Genomic DNA, 13,289 nt, shown 5'->3' on the forward strand with positions numbered 1-13,289 from the left:
TTCCATTCTGGAAAATAATACGTAATATCTAAAAATTCAGTAAACAAAATAACTTTTCAGAGGCATTTTATTTGTTCACGAATTACATATATTGAAGTAAAGCACGATAATCCTCGAGGCAAAAATAGTCTTCTTTCAAATGCTTCATATCATACTAATTCAGTTAATTTCGTGTCAACATGAGTAGGAAAGAGTGGATGGAAATATATTACGGCTACCGCTTGGAACCATTTAGAGTTAACGTCTTGTAGGAAGTCTGCTTGTCAATTTCGATGTTCTGTTTTATTTCACCAGATGGCAGAGAAATCAGAAGTCTACTGGGAGACTTATTGCTGAATTTTAATTAATTTTGTCGTGTAAATACCAGAGGATCTCGCACAACATGTAGTACCGAATTAACTATTTTCCACCTTTCAAAAAATTAGATTACTTCTGCCGGTTTTGAACTCGCGACATTGGGATCTGTAGGCAGACACTCTACCAGAGGAATTGCATAACTCGTAAAGTTGTTATGATGCAGAACAGTAAACTTTTAATATTGACCACAATAAATACATTTCATAATTAATCCGTATTTTCAGCCTCATCAAGACAGGTCTTAATGATTGACTGACTCCACTTTTAAAATACAGTACAATATTATTCCTTTTTAAATTTATTTTTAAAAAGGGGCATGTTTCGTCTCTTCCTTGTGAGACATCTTTAGCCTAAAATATTATGATAAACACATGATATTCTTAACACTAAAAAGCAATGGCATATCCTTAAAATGTTAAAGAGTCAATATAAACGCACGTTTCCCGAGCCAAGGGAATTAACCATTTAAAATTAAAATCCCTAGACCAGTGATTTGATATGTTATGGTACATGTTTTTCCACAATGAAGATAAAACATTGCTTTACAAAAAGTGTCAATGATCAACATAGACAATTTTAACAACATTTTTTAAAAAGTAAGAAAGGAATAATACTGTTCTGTATGGTAAAGGTGGAGTCACTCAATCATTAAGACCTTCTATATTGTTTTAATCTTAATTCACTAAAGTTTGTAAGCATGCTTTCTTGCTTTAAAAAAATATTGGCACAAGGTAAGAGAATTGAAACGCTTTCATTCACTTTTCAATTCGCAGCTGTATAATATTCTTCAGAATTATTTTCCTTTTGTAGAGATCATTATTCTTTCTTTCATGGTTTAGGTTGCATTATTCACTTCTTCGCTCTAGCATTTTGTTCTTGTACGACAATATAAAAATTTATGTTGTTGTATTTTTTGTATCACAAATATGTCAGCTTATTTCAGTTAATTTTGGAATCGCCTAAATCATATGGCTCGTTTTGTGTTTGACCAGAGGTTTATGATCGGACACTATTCTCGAAGTCATATCATTTTGGAGGTAAAAATTACAACCTGGAATCGATTGAGATTCTAACCTCAGCCGTCCGCATTAACAACCAGCTGCTAGACTACTGCACAAATCACTCCACATAAAAATAGCAAAGACATGTCCGGACAGTTCATGCAGACCCTTGGAAGAGTGGAAGGTAAAGGCTTTCACTATGTGTAACCTCGGCAATATTTGGGAGAGAGTGATTAGCTCTAGGCCCGGGTCGCTCTTGTCCCCAGAAACTTGTCTTATTCCCCAACTTTACAGCACATACCGATTTTCACTGAATTCCTTTCAGTCATTTTCTCGTGAAGCTCGAACAGACAGACAGACAGACAGACAGACAGACAGACAGACAGACAGACAGACAGACAGACAGACAGACAGACAGACAGACAGAGAAGACGGAAAATAATAAAATAATTGCATTCCTTTGGTACTGTGAACACGAAAGACACAGAAATACCATTCCTTTTTAATTCTGAGCAATGTGCAGACAAAACTCTTATACAATAAGACAATGCAGGAACTTCATTGAAGAAACCATACCTTAAGCAGGCAGTGTTATATTCCTACCTGGAAACTATATTTTAGAAAATAAGCGGGTACTCGGATATTTGTCTGCAGTGTGAAGGTGGTGAGAGTTCCTAGCCGCCCTCGCCCATGCATATTATACCGATTTTATCGCCCCCACTATCTTCGCTGGCGCGCATTTGGAAGTCATCTCCGGGTTGTAGTCTCTCAACCAAAGAAAAAAAGAATATGGGGGCATAAGCACTCCACTGACAGATCTTTTACTTAAAATCAACCAAGAAGAATTCATCCAGTTCTAGCCTAACTTACTAATACAGCAAAATCTTGTATTGGTGACAATCATGCAAAGAATCGGTGCACTTTGTCGCTTCTGAAATACTCTATAACTTGCACCATACCCAATACTTATTTACTGATATCTCCGAGGGACTGAATCTCTGAGTTGTCACCCCGAGGACATCATCAAATACGATGAGGGAATGTTGCTTCCTTGATCCAACGCAGGAAGCTTTTATAACGGCCCCTCCCCGCCGTCAGCCGTGGCGACTATCCAAAAAGTCGGTGAGCTTTGTCGCTTCCGGAATCCTTTTAGACGCACACCTTACCTCGAATAGCAAGTACAGTGAACAACACAGGAAGCATCCATAGTGGTGATGGCACCTCCCTTCCAATACCTTTGGCGACCATCCGGATAGTTGGTGCGCTTTGTTGCCTCCGGAATCCTTTCAGACGCGCGCCACCCCTATGAATGCTTTCTTTGTTATTTCCTACCAGAACACAGAATCCTTGCCTTCTTGCATAAAATGAATGCGGACTGCACAGTAAGCTACCTATTACGCTAACATGTCTCTGTCTTGTATTAATTTTAACCGTAAAAATGGAATTGGTTATGACCTTAGAGGAGAGTGAAAGCTTCTCCTAGTCCTACTATTTCCTATGAGAAGGTAAGAATATATAAATCGAAGGAGTAAGATCGTAAGAACCAAAATACTGAGTTTAGCTCGTATATAACATTGTTTATCATCAGATAATTGGTGATTTAGGCAGTGAAATACTCTACTCTGGCAGTCCAGCCTGAACATATGTACAGTTTAGAATATCTAGCGTCACTATCTCATTCATGTCGATGATGCATCACGCTCAAATATTACAATATTGTACATTGTATATATATTAAAAGTTGTCTTATTTGCACACAATAATATATTTTGTGACAATAATAGGTTAGTACGTTTCCGTAGAAACAGTTTTAATATTTCAAACTTCTAAAAATTGACCGTAATTATTTTCAGTTATTCAGGACGCTACCTTCATCATATGCAGGTCATAGTATGGCTTTCACCGGCTCAAACGACCACACATATTTGTCTTATATAATCGAAACAGCTACAAGGAATGTACCTAACTTCTAATATCACATGCAATAGTAAATAACAGGTTACTTTTAGGGTTTGAGTTACCCTTTATTACGGTTAGACTCCGACGGTATTAAGGTTGCCTATATACGTGGTTTCCGATGTAATGTGTGCGTTGGGGAACTTTGATGATAATGACAGGCCACGTTCCCTACTGCCACTTACAATCGAGTTCGTGAGTTTCTACTATAACGGCCGGCTCACTTGCCTACTGCCGCTCGCAATCGAGATGGGAGTTTTCATTATAAAGACAGGCCTCATTTCCTAAAAGGAATCACAGTCAAGTTGGGGAGATTTGATTATAATCGAGAAATGCAGCTCTCCCTAATATAAAAGGGTTCGAGATACGACAAATGGTCATAGGACCACAAATTAAGATCACTCCAAATTGAGCCGCGATTGTGCTATCTGTTTTGGGATACAAATTACCGTTTAGCCACCAATTACTCCGGAACGAAGGTCTGCACCGTCATTAAAATGCCTCCATATTTCGATATTTTTCTGGGTCAAACAGTTACATATTTGAACATCTTGGACTGTTTCCTCAAAGGAAAGTGTCCAAGTTTCGGGATTAGCACTCGCATACATACGGAGAAATTAAGGAAGAAAGTAGTGCAGTTAAGAAAGTCGATATTAATTAAAGGTTAATAACCGAGGATAGACGTATAGGACAAATACGCAAAAACCAAGTGGATGCACTGGAAAATTAAATGTCCCTTATTAAATTGAGATGATATGAGTTACAGATTTAAGAAAGCGGTAACAGGGCAGAAATTTAGGCGTAGGGATTCTTAGGTAATCAGACTTATGGTGTTATTACTTAAGCCTGAAGAAGTAAGGCAGAGGCAAAAAAAGAAAGCAGAAAACGACAGTAGAAGGGAAATACAGTAAAAAATATAGCAAATGCCAGAAAATACTGGGCTACACTCAGCGGTACTGTGTTTACAGCCACCCCTCGAAGACGATTGTAATCTGCTACGGTATTCCACGAATATCCCACAGAGTGGCAGCTTGACGTCTCTCTCACCTTCTACCTAACGAATAACCACGACTCTACAGGAATGATGACAAAAATGGCATTACGTAACTTCCCTACTGGCAAGTAGCCAGAGACGTTGGCATGGTAACTGGTAGGATCGTTGTCGGTCTGTGAGGGTGTCCGTCATCCAGCGCAGAGCACGAAACCCGCACAAAATAGTAATTTTCTCTGTCATTTGAATAGTAAGCGAAATTATGTAGATTTTTCAATGAAGGGACGTTTGACATATAATCATCAGATTTCACAGAAAATCAATGGTGTATGAAAAAAATATGAAATAACTTGTGAGATCTCCCTATAGACCTCCAGTTTGTTCCGCTATTTTTAAACCATATGCATATACATTGATTGACAGAGCAAATGCAACACCAAGAAGGAGTGGTTCGAAAGGGATGAAAGTTGGGGAAAAAACAGAGACGGCACGGACGAATAATTGATATTTATTTCAAACCGATATGCAGGTTACACAATGCGCACGGCATCGACTCAGTAGGATGTAGGATCACCGCGAGCGGCGATGCACGCAGAAACACGTCGAGGTACAGAGTCAATAAGAGTGCGGATGGTGTCCTGAGGGATGGTTCTCCATTCTCTGTCAACCATTTGCCACAGTTGGTCGTCCGTACGAGGCTGGGGCAGAGTTTGCAAACGGCGTCCAATGAGATCCCACACGTGTTCGATTGGTGAGAGATCCGGAGAGTACGCTGGCCACGGAAGCATCTGTACACCTCGTAGAGCCTGTTGGGAGATGCGAGCAGTGTGTGGGCGGGCATTATCCTGCTGAAACAGAGCATTGGGCAGCCCCTGAAGGTACGGGAGTGCCACCGGCCGCAGCACATGCTGCACGTAGCGGTGGGCATTTAACGTGCCTTGAATACGCACTAGAGGTGACGTGGAATCATACGCAATAGCGCCCCAAACCATGATGCCGCGTTGTCTAGCGGTAGGGCGCTCCACAGTTACTGCCGGATTTGACCTTTCTCCACGCCGATGCCACACTCGTCTGCGGTGACTATCATTGACAGAACAGAAGCGTGACTCATCGGAGAACACGACGTTCCGCCATTCCCTCATCCAAGTCGCTCTAGCCCGGCACCATGCCAGGCGTGCTCGTCTATGCTGTGGAGTCAATGGTAGTCTTCTGAGCGGACGCCGGGAGTGCAGGCCTCCTTCAACCAATCGACGGGAAATTGTTCTGGTCGATATTGGAACAGCCAGGGTGTCTTGCACATGCTGAAGTATGGCGGTTGACGTGGTGTGCAGGGCTGCCACCGCTTGGCGGCGGATGCGCCGATCCTCGCGTGCTGACGTCACTCGGGCTGCGCCTGGACCCCTCGCAAGTGCCACACGTCCCTGCGCCAACCATCTTCGCCACAGGCGCTGCACCGTGGACACATCCCTATGGGTATCGGCTGCGATTTGACGAAGCGACCAACCTGCCCTTCTCAGCCCGATCACCATACCCCTCGTAAAGTCGTCTGTCTGCTGGAAATGCCTCCGTTGACGGCGGCCTGGCATTCTTAGCTATACACGTGTCCTGTGGCACACGACAACACGTTCTACAATGACTGTCGGCTGAGAAATCACGGTACGAAGTGGGCCATTCGCCAACGCCGTGTCCCATTTATCGTTCGCTACGTGCGCAGCACAGCGGCGCATTTCACATCATGAGCATACCTCAGTGACGTCAGTCTACCCTGCAATTGACATAAAGTTCTGACCACTCCTTCTTGGTGTTGCATTTGCTCTGTCAGTCAGTGTAAAACCCTTCCCCGGGATGAGTATACTCTAAATATGAAGTTTGGTCGAGATCTATCCAGCCGTTTCGCCGTGATGGTGGAACAAACAGACAAACAGAAACGAAAGCTAAAAAACATTGATACGGACTTGAGTTGACATAAACGAAAACCTTAAATACAACAACTATATTTATATAGATACACTATTAAATTACATGTCAGACCCAAGACTTAAAAGTAGCACCTGGATTTCGCAGTCTGCTGTCAGTCCCGTGCTGGACTGAGCACGGGAATCGAGATCCCTCAGCCTAGTGAATTCAGCTGAGGATCTGAATGGTGTGAGATGTAGTGGAGCCGGTTATGAAAGCCAAGAATTTTCTTTCTTTCTTTATTATCGCTCTAACTCAGATAGGTTTCCGGCAACTATGAGACAGAAAAGGTCTAGCACTGAAAAGAAAGCCGATCACGTCTCAATTAACGACCAGCTCTAGCATTTTCCAATTGTGAAAATTCTGAAACCACGAAATACATTTTTCAGGAGTGCCAATGGTTGGGTTCGAACTCACCATCTCTCGAATGCAAGCTTGCAGTTACGCGAACTGTACATCGCAGCCAGCTCAATACATTCGGTAGTTTATGTCGTTACGCTGACCATGTGACTCTCCAACAACTACTTACCATTTGATTGGGCAGTAGTCGTCTTGGCAGGACAAGACATATAATGGGATATAAACTATGTGCAACGATGTAGCAAAGAGTCGATCAATTGCCGCAGGAATGCTTATAACGTACAACAACATTCCACAAAATATCTTATAGACAATTATTGTTTTAGGACAGTTCTAGAGGAGTAGTTAAGTTTTATTTAATGTTATATAACTAAAATTTTCACCCGACTCTGGGAAAAGTGGTAGAACTAACATAAGTTAGTGTTAATCAACTTTTCGTGGCTTTTAATAATTGTGAATTACGGTATAGTTTATTCTGGTTTGTTTCGGTCATAACGGAGCACATGAGATATATTTAAGGGAATGTAACACGGAAACAGAGCACAAAATCTCTTCAGCTCTGAAAAGTTTAAATAAAAGAGTTGTATTATATTTATTTTACTGTACTTTGTTTGTTGTTTTCTTTTTCTCTCACCAGTAACAAATTTTGTTTCCTCTCATTTCAGGTCAGTATGCTGAGTAAGATATTCAACAGTAAGTAATCAAAAAGTATAACTAACCTAATTTAATCACTTATTTTACTCAAACTAAGATAAAATCATTCTGAAAACATCTTTTCAACTCTTCTGCTGTTAATAAATCATCATCACCTTGGATTCAGCAGCATTAAAGCGACCTCAGACCTTCTGTAGCTAATTGCTGATTAGCCGCTGTATTTATACGAGGATATATTATCTCTTGACGTAGTATTTTGTGGTTTTTGATTCGTACTTGGGCCGGTGAACGCTACAACAGCATGAAAGTTTTAAAATTGAAATTATTTCTAGGCAACACGTGCCACGACAGTGTTCAATATCTCATTGTAAAGACGAAGGAGCTTTGTACGTAACAACAGGTGCCTGACGTCGGGTAATGCAATAGCGCCGCCATCTTGAGATACAAAGGCCAGCGTGTGGCGCAGCTAACAGTTGGTGTAACTCTAGACTCCGGTGTGGTAGCTCGTCTTGTGAGGAGGTTTCTATAAGTATACCACAAAAATATCAAACATCAGACCTTTGAGAAAATAGCATCGCGGGGAATTGCAAAAAATTCGCCTGTCTGCAGACAAAATTATTCTAAATGTTGAAAAAGCTTTCCAGATGTTAGTGCAGCTTTTCAGAATGCCAAAAAGTAAAATTTGACTTGAAGATGTGTAAATGTGCTTAGAATTAAGAAACAAAATATCAACAGTACCTGTAATGTTTTTTTTTCTTAAAATTGGCTTTATGTCGCACCGACACAGACAGATTTGCCTGGTGTGAAAATTAGATACCACGGAAAACCATCTTTAGGACTGGCGACAGGGGGGTTCGAATCCATTATATCCCTAATGCACAGTGAACTGACTTCTCCTTCTTCTTTTCTTGTTCTTATTCTCATGGCGCTATCAGACAGGGTAACTTTTAGCCGCACTCACAGATTCTCATCAGCCGTTACTCTGACTCTTTGGATGAATGGTCAGCGTACTGGCCTTCGGTTCAGAGGATCCCGGGTTCGATTCCCGGCCGGGTGGGGGATTTTAACCTTAATTAGTTAATTCCAGTGGCTCGGGGGATGGGTGATTGTACTGTCCCCAACATCCCTGCAACTCACACACACCACACACAACACTATCCTCCACCACAATAACACGCAGTTACCTACTCATGGCAAATGCCGCCCACCCTCATCGGAGGGTCCGCTTTACAAGGGCTGCACCCGGCTAGAAATAGCCACACGAAATTATAAATTATTACCAGCCGTTATAGTCGTGTACCAGTAAGTGCCAATCTCCCATTAACCCTTTTGCTGTCAGGTCTTCCATCAGCTGATCTCTGCAATGCCTTCTTGGTCTCCCAGTCGTCTTTTCTTGAACTGGCATCCTTCCCAGTTCCTCTGAACAGATCTGCCATCCAACATGCGCTCTACGTGTCCAATCCATTGAACTCATCTTCCTCTGATGACTTGGTTGATATTTGGTCTTCCGTAACAAGCATGGATGTCTGCATTGCTTCGGCGTTTCCAGACTCTGTCAGTGGATACATGACCAAAGATTCGCCGTAGTATCTTGTTCTAGAAAACTGCAAAGTGATGCCTGTCAGGTTTGGTGATGGCTTGTGTCTTGGTGCTGTACAATAATATTGGACGGATAACAGTTTCGTAAAGGCATATCTTTGTGATATTAGAGAGAAGACGTGACTGAAACATGGACAGATAAGCATGTAGCTTCTGCCGATCTGATGCTGCCCTGGATGTCTACCTTGAAGCGGTTTCCCTGATTCACCGTGGCACCTAAGTATTTAAAGTCTGAAACCTCAAAATTTCTGTCATCTACCCTGATGCTGTCGATACTTACTGGTTACAGTCGAAACTGGTTATAACGACTCCGAAGGGACTGTCGATTAACGGTCGTTATAAGCGACAGACGCACAAAACGGCCATTTCTTTGCTGCTGAAAATCTAAGATTTATGCTGCACAGTTACACGTTTAATTAACAAAATACAGTTAAAACTTCAAAAAACATAAGTGATGTTAGTACTGTACATGCAATACAGTATTTGTGGAGTGAGACTGATATGAATTTTCCTTCTTATCTTTACACATTACGTACAGCAATAATATGCCAGAAAAAATATAAAATAATAAATGACGAAAGAAATATCAACGATGTAAATTGATCGATAATGTCGCACACGGTCTTGGCTACTAAATGAGATATTCTCTTGTCCTTCCAAATCGTAGATATCTTTCAGTGAGATACGCCGTCACTTCGCGATGCTGTCTGCTGACGTTTCTTTCCCCAATTTCTATTTGGAATATTATGTGTGATTTTTCTTCATTATTGAACACTTTCCATTTTTACTCTGCGACTTTTTTTTTGCAAGTTGCTTTACGTCGCATCGACACAGATAGGTCTTTCGGCGACGATGGACAGGAAAGGGCTAGGAGTGGAAAGGATGCGGCCGTGGCCTTAATTGAGGTACAGTCTGGTGTGAAAATGGGAAACGACGAAAAACCATCTTCAGGGCTGCCGACAGTGGGATTCGAACCCACGATCTCCCGAATGCTGGATACTGGCCGCAATTAAGCGACTGCAGCTATCGAGCTCGGTGCGACTATTTAACGGACAGACTGATTTGAAAACTACTGTTTACTGAAAATAATTTGGAAACAAGCTTTACATTCTTGTCAGCAGTTTCCAAATACGTAACAAACAAAAATTAACATTGGACGTTATAGCCGATATATTTCTCCAAAACTGTGATCAATTTCGTCGTCTTATACGGTATGTCGCATTAAACGGTGTCGTACTAAGCGATTTTTAAATACACTGTTCAGGCTATATATAATTTAGACGGGACCGTTAGATTTCACCGCTATATCCAATACGACGCTAAAAGCGATCTCGCAATAAACGTTCCCGACTGTAGTTTATTTCGACAACACCTATCAAAACGGTACTTATTCTACGGAGAAACCCATGCTCATGACTCCGACACAGCCCCATGGCTCCGACAAGCTACCCATATCACGATCAGATCGCAGGGTAACGATTCGCCTTCTTGCTATCCGGAGTCGTCTGTCAATATCCTTGCTCTGCTACGTCAAGCTGTACAGCTTAGAAGGCTACCAATTTGCCCTAAACACGTAGTGAACACCATGTGAAAGACAGGCGAAGGCGAGAAGGCGAATGTTGAAATTCTCTTGCTCTTAGACCCGACTATCTTTCTAGAAAATTTGCATAGATGTTTGGGGTACAGCCTGTCATAACCCATAACAACTCTCCTGATACAGCTGTAGAACGGACAAGACTCGACACTCGCTTTCATTCTAACTTATTACTGAAATAAATTCCTGGCCCTAATTATTAGAAACGTTATAGGCTATGCATAAAAAATTTTCTCGGTTTGCTAGTGTTTAAACTCAGATAGGTTTTTGGGGACAATGAGATAAGAAAAGGCTCGGCATGGGAATGCCATAGCCGTGGCCACCCACAAACCTGGTCGAAGAACGGAACGGAACGTTCAAGAAAAAAAGAATGGAATGGGGCTGTGTCCCCGTAGAATATGTTCCACATGAAAATGAAAAACCACATAAAACGAAGGCTGCTGATGGCAAGGCTTGAACCTACCATCTTCGGAACGCAAGCTAACAGCCTCACTACCCAAACCACGCAACCAAATCTGGTTAAAAAAGAAAGATGTTCTTTATTTGCCTCCCAGTTCTTCAACCCATATTTTCAGCAATCCTAAAATTTAGCGTAGAGGTAAGCTAGGATTGAGATGAAGAAATTAAACCAAGTACTTTTGACAAGCCTAAATGTGTACAAATGGTTTTCTGTTCAAAGCATTAAGTAGATCCCGACGCAAAAGAATGCTTACTTGGGGTGGTGAGATATCCCAGTCAAACTCATTCATAATATTTTATGAGTGACCCAAAGGCACTACTGAACTCCTTTTACCGACGTTCAGAATGAGAACTGTTATAGAAAGAGTATTTAGCCAGTAAAATGGTGCAATATACTACTAAAAACTTTTACTCTCGATGAGATCATTTGATTGGAATTTTCTCGGAAATTTTCTTACTCCAGAATACATAGTTCTTTACACAATCGAGTGAATTTTCTTTGTACTAAGAACAGATTGCTATACTGCAGCCCTAGTCGCTGAACGAAATTCGGATGTTTTCACCCTCAGCACATGATGTTCGTTTAGAAAATCTAACCAGGTGAGTGGTACATGATAAACACACTGTGATGCCATAGACTGATCAACTGCAGCAAAATAGTATCGTTCCCCGTAACTGGTTTCCTTGAGCTCAGTATATAATCTATACGATCTAACTTCTTACATTCAAGATGTAGTAAAAAAACACCAGATCTTCCTCGCAGCGAAGGCACCTATCATAGTGCACCATCATTTCGAATTAACTAATTCATTCATTCTAATATCGATCCCATTTAAATAATCTTTGAACCCTCATGTGGGATAACGTTGGAGGGGAATACTTTGAAGCAATCAATCATAGTTATAGTACTTCCACAACGTGGTGCTGAATACCTTGTGAATGATGACGTGGGAAATATTCCATTAGCGAAAACAATACTGTATCAGCACTATATAGTGATAAGATTCCCATTTGAGTGGAGATTTGTCTGACAATACGTACGGGAAGTAATAGAGGTAGGCCCCATTATTGCAGGTCACCATTTTGTCTTGTGATTCACGTTAGGACTAGGACGCTGTATCATTCTAAAGTTTAAATTGGAATGCTGACAGTGAATATCCTGAGTAAGTTCATCCCGATGTACTCTGACACTCAGTCCCCAGAAATGATAGGTATGTACCTTATTTCAAAACCAGAGTACTTATCCTTTGCCTTTGCAGAAATTATTTTTACCTTGTCTTCAGCATGCTGCAAAGGAGACAAGGAAGGCCAGCAATTCCTGCAAATATCATACACTAAATTTATTAGGTTTACTAGAATACATCCCTTGTAGTCGGTCGTGACTCAGTACAGGTTTCGATAGTAACATAGCCTATGATCGAGACTGCAGTGTTGATTGAATGTGTTTGAATCCCTAGATAATAAATAGTGCTGCTGTGTCTATTAGGGAGGGTAACGAAGCCAGACGAGCCCCTTCCGCAAACCTTGCTTCGGTTGTTATGACAACGAATGGTGAATGTGCTGGTAAATATGGTTTTGGGAGGAAGTGCAGGCAACTAACTTGTCTTGGCGCTTATTAGAGCAAACAATGAAAAAAAGTCCAAACTTGCTAAGAACTAGTAGGAAAGATCACAATATGAAGATAAAACTGGAATTCAAGAGGATATTTAGGGCAAATATTCGTTTATAGGAAGGGGAGTTAGGGATTGGAATAACTTACCAAGGGAGATCTTCAATAAATTTCCATTTTCTGTGCAATCATTTAAGAAAAGGATAGGAGGATAGTGAATATGCCACCTGGGCGGGAAAGGTGTGGACAGGGCGTGAAAATGAAAGACACTCAGGACTTACAAACCTATTACCTTCAGGATGGGAAGGGAACAGGGGCTAAGACAGGTCGGACAGGGAAGATGAAAGTGAGTAGCCTGGCACAGCTGGAGGCAATGTCAGATTCAGCTAGAAATTTCATGGTCACCAAGCCATGCTCCCAAAATGAGAGACCCCCAGGGTTCACCTTTCAGTTGATTCTTAGAACAGGAAGGGGATGCTGTAGATATATTCTACCTTTTCCTCCCACAACTGCTGTCCAGTAACAAATTAATAAACTCATGACAAAAACAAAGTCACCTCCGTACAGGCCATGAAGGCCTTTGGAGGAGTGGAAGGTAAAGGCTTCCACCATTGTTAACCGCGGCACGTGATTGGGTAGAGTGGTTAGCTCTTCGCTCGGCCGCCTTTGCCCCCAGGAATTAACCTGGTACTCATTTTTGGTGTAGGCTGAGTGAACCTCAGGGCCATATGCACCTCCGGAAGTGGAAATCTC

Source organism: Anabrus simplex, chromosome 1 (assembly GCF_040414725.1).
Source record: "Anabrus simplex isolate iqAnaSimp1 chromosome 1, ASM4041472v1, whole genome shotgun sequence".
NCBI classification, from domain to species: Eukaryota; Metazoa; Arthropoda; class Insecta; order Orthoptera; family Tettigoniidae; genus Anabrus; species Anabrus simplex.